Source organism: Lithobates pipiens, unplaced genomic scaffold (genome assembly GCF_037356315.1).
Source record: "Lithobates pipiens isolate NorthernLeopardFrog02 unplaced genomic scaffold, aLitPip1_a1.2 Scaffold_8, whole genome shotgun sequence".
In the NCBI taxonomy this organism is placed as follows: Eukaryota; Metazoa; Chordata; class Amphibia; order Anura; family Ranidae; genus Lithobates; species Lithobates pipiens.
In genome coordinates, this window is record NW_027507903.1 from 657014189 (window position 1) to 657020805 (window position 6617).

The window sequence follows — 6617 nt, forward strand, 5'->3', positions numbered from 1 at the left end:
CACTGGGGGGGCATGGAGCACAAGGTGAACTGGGGGGGCAGTAAAATAAGTTGGATAGGAGGATTGAGGGGGGCTGCATATAGAGGAAATGATCTTTCTATATTCCTCCATGCAGCCGCTGAATGCTTGATTCTCTTCCTCTCACATCTGCAAGCATTCAGCGGCTGCATGGAGGAATATAGAAAGATAATTTCCTCTATATGCAGCCCCACGGCGATCCTCAGACCTGCTCGTGTGATAGTAGATAGAATCAACGCTCTGCCTATCACACGAGCGGGTCTGGGGGGGCGGGACTGTGTTACATCGCGGCGGCCGAACACACAGCCAGTCCGCACTGTGTGATCCATATAGGAGGAGAGAGCGGAGCAATGCAGGCAGCCGAAACCAAAAGCGGCCCCAGGGTAGGCGGCCTACCGGGAAATCTCCCGGTATCCCAGTAGGCCAATCTGGCCCTGACCACGGCTATGGAATGCTCTACCCACGAACATCTGCATGGAAGAAAACCATAGGGCCTTCAGAAAAAAACTCAAGACCCACCTCTTCTAAGGAACAGGACAACACAGGACGGATCCAGCGCCTTGAGGTGATTCAGTTGGCAATTGTAGCTCTATACAAATCATTCAATCTTTCAAGAGGGCATCGCAGGGTTGGGACTGCGGCTTGCAGTCCAACCAGAAGTGACGGTTCTGCCGGCCTGAGAACCTGTCGTGGTTGGAGGTAGAAGGGAAACTGTCGCCACGAAGGGACCAGTCGCCTTTACCGGGGACCACAGTGAGCAACTGAAGCAAGTACCGGAGCAGTATTCTCACCGAACGGGCACGGTGGAGAATTGGGAAACTTCAGGCGGTGATCAAGTCAGGGGCCCAACCAGAGGAGGTGAGGCTTGCAGAGCAACCTTGTGTGCCAAGCCAGGGACTGAGCCGGTCAGCTTGGGTGAAGCTTGAAGGTATCTGAAGTGCCAAGCTAGGGACCCAGCAGGGAAGCTTGAGGGACGCTTGAGGGAGATACTACCACAAAAGCCTTGAGGAGCTCACGGAATTCAGAGTAGTGAATCAGAGGGTCCAATGAGAGACCAGGAACTCAAGAGGGCTGAAGAACTACAAGGAGAAGTTGTAGTACAGCTGCAAGAACAGTTGCTTCGAGTTAGGAACTGTTAAGTACTGTTACCATAGGAGAGCAATCCTGCACGTGCAGAAGTGGCGCCTTGCTGGGGGCCTTTTCTTGTACGGCTGTCCTCCTATTGAAGTCTCGGAGTCTGCCCTTTGAAATTGCAACTACTTAAGGGTGTCCTGGCCCCAACCCTCTTTCCCCTACAAAATATAAAAAGGGCTGTCAAAGAAATAAAACCTCTTTTGCATCCAAGAAGTGTCTGGCGACCCAACGACTTTTACCACCTTTGCACCCACTATGCCTCACAGCCCACCACATATTGAAGCATGTCAGCTGTCTTTGGCCTTGAAGGTTACCAAGAGGGGTCAGAGATTCTGCTACACTCCTATAAGTGTCAATAGTCCCAAAAAAGTGTCCAATCTTTCCGCAGCAATGTCAGTCCCGCTAAAAATCCCTAGTAAGAAAAAAAAAAAAATATATGAATAAAAAGTCCATAAATCTATCCCCTAGTTTGTAGACGCTATAACTTTTGTGCAAACCAATATATTTACGCAATATATGTAACGGAAACCTGCGTTACATCAGCGGGGGGCAGGGTCACCCATACATCATTGAGGAACCCCTGGCTTCCCTCACTAGCGTCATGGGGGCGGGGTCAGGTGACAGATGGCCCCGCCCTCCTAATATAAGAAATGTCAGCGCTGGGATCCCCGCAGTGTCTCCTCGGTGGAGACAGAAGACGGATGCATGGATGGACTGCGCTGGACTGAAAATCACCCGTCGCTGGATCAGATCAGCCATCGCTGGACCCCGGAGAGATGATCATCTGTCGCTGGATAGCAAGAGTGGATTAGCACCGCTGGAATCTTTTTTTAATTTTTATTTTTAATAAAGGAATTTTTCAAAAGTGTGTTTGTCTTATTTAACCATTTTTTACACTTTCTTTGTGAAATGGTAGGGGTACTTTTGTACCCCCTTACCATTTCAAACGGGGGGGGGGCAGGATCTGGGGGTCCCCTTGTTAAAGGGGGCTTCCAGATTCTGATAAGCCTCCCGCCCGCAGACCCCCACAACCACCGGCCAGGGTTGTGGGGATGAGGCCCTTGTCCTCATCAACATAGGGACATGGTGCTTTGAGGGGTCACAGACCCCCAAAGCATCCTCCCAATGTTGAGGGCATGTGGCCTGGTACGGTTCAGGAGGGGGGTGCTATCTCGCCCCCCCCTCTTTTCCTGTGGCCTGCCAGGTTGCATGCTCGGATAAAGGGTCTGGTATGGATTTTTAGGGTGAACCCCACGTCAATTTTTTTTTTTAATTTGACGCAGGGTTCCCCTTAATATCCATACCAGACCTGAAGGGCCTGTTAATTGAATTTAGGGGAACCCCACGCTTTTTTTTTTTTATCAATGAATGATTTGTCGGCTCCCGTAATACAGAGAACACTCATTGACTGTTCTCTGTATTACGGGAGCCGACAATTCATATAGCCGTGAGTGATTTTAAAAGACTTTTTTCCTGCAGAAATGACACTTTGTGCAGGGACAGTTCTAAGAACGGGAAACATGCGCCCCTTCACAGGCATACTATAGACACCCCCCAGGTACAAAATTTAAAGGAATATTACACTTTTATTGTTTCACTTTAATCATTATTAAAATCACTGCTTCTGAAAAAACTGCCGTTTTTAAAACTTTTTTTTGCATTGATCCATGTCCCCTGGGGCAGGACCCAGGTCCCCAAACACTTTTTAGGACAGTAACCTGCATATTACCCTTTAAAATGAGCACTTTAGATTGTGAACGTTCGAGTCCCATAGACTTTAATAGGGTTCTAAAGTTCACACGAGGTTTAGGTCTGTTCGCAGGTTCTGGTGCGAACCGAACAGGGGGGTGTTCGGCTCATCCTTAGGTAAAACATCCCATACCTGGAGACAATGCGCCATCCCTGGGAACAATATTCCATACCAGGAGACAATGCTCCATCCCTGGGTACATCATTTTACTACCTTTGGGACAATGTTCCACACCTGCACTGCTGTCTTAAATGCTGTACTTACAAGCAGAATTTGACAAATTCCAGTAAATAAGCACGGAAGAACTTAGAAGAGCGCGATGAAGAATAAGGACATCATTGTCTCCAGTAACTGGTCCTGACATGGTCAGATCATCTCTTACCTCTGTCCCTGCCGCTGTCCTCACAGTCACAGAGGAATCAAATCTTCTGCCAATCTCACCCAACCAGTTCTGCCCAATACTTTTAAACTGTGTGTGTGTATATATATATATATATATATATATATATATATATATATATATATATATATATACCCTCATTGTGAGACACTCCCCGGGTGGGAACGCCTCCAACCGGTGTAAAAACTTTAAATAAATAAAAAGTGTCTTCCTTTGTCACAATAAAACTGGAGATAAGGACCAACCGGGTGTCACATGACCACATAAACCAAATTAATGGTTATATTTCTATTATTCTGATAAGGACACCATCTGTGAAATGTCACTTCTCTGCACAGTACCACTTCTCTTGTACTGTATGTCGGGTGTAATTCTCGGTATCTGTTCTTATTCTGTATGTATGGACTCTGCTCAGTACCACTTCTCTTGTCCTGTATGTCGGGTGTAATTCTCGGTATCTGTTCTTATTCTGTATGTATGGAGTCTGCACAGTACTACTTCTCTTGTCCTGTATGTCGGGTGTAATTCTCGGTATCTGTTCTTATTCTGTATGTATGGACTCTGCACAGTACCACTTCTCTTGTCCTGTATGTCGGGTGTAATTCTCGGTATCTGTTCTTATTCTGTATGTATGGACTCTGCACAGTACCACTTCTCTTGTCCTGTATGTTGGGTTTGTGAGAATAATGAGGTCTGAGGACCCCAACCTGGGTGAGGAATAGGCTGGGGGTCATACATCAGAATCAATATTCAGAAATCAAAGCATAGGGCTGAACTGTTTAGCTTTAGAGACAAGAACGGTTTAGTAAATTCCAATAAACTTTCATAGCATAAGATCAGAAGATGGTAAAATTCTAGCTGCATCGTAAAATAAGTCGTGTGGTGGGGTGATCTAAATCTGCTTTACTAGGTCTGCACATCCTGGTTTTAAAGCTTGGTTTATGATACATTGAATTGGCCCTTAAAGACATAAAACAAAACCCACGCACAGGTCGTGAGCATTATCCTCAATAAATGTCTTTAATGAATAAAACAAACAAATGCTCGTATCCTAGCTTGTCATAAAACCATCAGCTCAAGTCCATGTAGGAGCAGCCACATCACAGAGGAATATCTTGCAGTAACATAGGCTAATGGGTTTGGAAGGTTCCTTCTTCCTTAGAGGGCTTATATTTTGTTTGCATGTTGTTGTTTTTTTCTCTCTTTTTCTTTCATTAAACAATATTTTAAAGTCGTTAAGCTTCATCTCTAATGCTCTAAACCAGAACTCCCGTCCCTTATGGATCTTCTTCTCTGTTGTGCCCCTGGTCTGGCGTGGCAGCCTGTATTACAGACATTTCTTAAATGTCAGAATTTCTACAGAAACTACAGGGATCCGTTTCCTTTTCTGATAAATGATGTGGTGGAAGCTGTTGTGTGTGTAAAGACTACATGTAGGAGCAGCCACGTCACAGAGGAATATCTTGCAGTAACATAAGGCTAATGGGTTTGGAAGGTTCCTTCTTCCTTAGAGGGCTCATATTTTGTTTGCATGTTTTTTTTTTCTCTTTTTCTTTCATTAAACAATATTTTAAAGTCATTAAGCTTCATCTCTAATGCTCTTAACCAGAACTCCCGTCCCTTATGGATCTTCATCTCTGCCGTACCCCTGGTCTGGCGTGGCAGCGTGTATTACAGACACTTCTTAAATGTCAGAATTTCTACAGCAACTACAGGGATCCGTTTCCTTTTCTGATAAAATATGTGGTGGAAGCTGTTGTGTGTGTAAAGACTACATGTAGGAGCAACCACATCACAAAGGACGATCTTGTAGTAACTTAGGCTAATGGGTTTGGAAGGTTCCTTCTTCCTTAGAGGGCTCATATTTTGTTTGCATGTTTTTTTTCTCTTTTTCTTTCATTAAACAATATTTTAAAGTCGATAAGCTTCATCTCTAATGCTCTAAACCAGACTCCCGTCCCTTATGGCTCTTCATCTCTGCCGTACCCCTGTCTGGCGTGGCAGCGTGTATTACAGACATGTCTTAAATGTCAGAATTTCTACAGCAACTACAGGGATCTGTTTCCTTTTCTGATAAAATATTTGGTGGAAGCTGTTGTGTGTGTGAAGACTTAACCGATCCCAGTGTAGATCCCTTCCATTCTGTTGACACTTAGATTGTTGTCCCATGAGCTGCCTTCATTGTATATTGATGGAAGAGGATGGGAGCCGACCAGGCGCTCAGTATGACGTTACCTGTCCTGTATGCTGGGTGAAAAATTCTAACTTAACCAGCAGATGTCCTACTCATCGCACTGAGCAATAATAAACTCCCCTTGTTGTAATTTGGTCACACAGGGCCATGGATAAGTGGGTACCACCAGTCCTCCTATTCAGGCCACAGGCAGGTAGGGGGTCCAGGTAGCTGGCTGAATCGGATGTAGGCAGGGAGACTGATCGGCAGGGCAGGGGGGCAATTACTGGAATCGATCCCCTGTATGGCTCTCTGTGCAGCAGCTGAAAGCTGGCTTCTTCTCCTCGCCTTCCTGCTGGCTTCTCCTCCTCACCTTCCCGATGGCTTTTATCTGCTGCTGAGGGAGTCATACAGGGAACCCAGGGCCGGGGAGGAGGGATGGCTTCCCTGGGCACTGTGGTATTGTGTTAAGTCGGGGGGGGGGGGCACCACAAGGAGTTTGGGGGAGGGGGAATTTGGGAGGGCGGCTGCGGATAAGAATTGTTCTAGGAGGGGAAATTTGAGGAGGGGTGCTAGGAGTGGTGATTTGAGGGCATTTACGTTGGAAGAGGGGAAGAAGAACGTTTGTGCTAGGAGGAATTTTGGGGGATTTGTTCTAGAAAAGGTAATATGGTAGCAGGGGCGTACTGACAACTCATGGGGCCCCTGGGCAATAGGAGAAGATTATGGGGCCCCAGGGCAATAGGAGAAGATTATGGGGTCCCCAGGAAATAGATTACGGGGCCACACAGTATACACACACACACACACATACAGTATACACACACAGACACACAATATACACACACCGTATACACACACAGAATATACAAACACACACTGAAAGTTACTGGAGAGGCGGGGCAGCTATAATCTTGGGATTTTTAAAACATACTGTCCCTGGTTTTATTGAGGCTGGCAACCCTGACAGGGCCCCTTGGTGGCATGGGGCCTTCGGGCAGTGCCCGAGTGCCCAAATGGTCAGTCTGCCCCTGTATTGTAGGGGGGGAGAGGGGAATTGTGCTAGGAGGTATGGCTGGGGGGGTATTTGTGCTAGGAAGGGAAATTTCGAGGGGGATTTGTACTAGGATGGGGGATTGGGA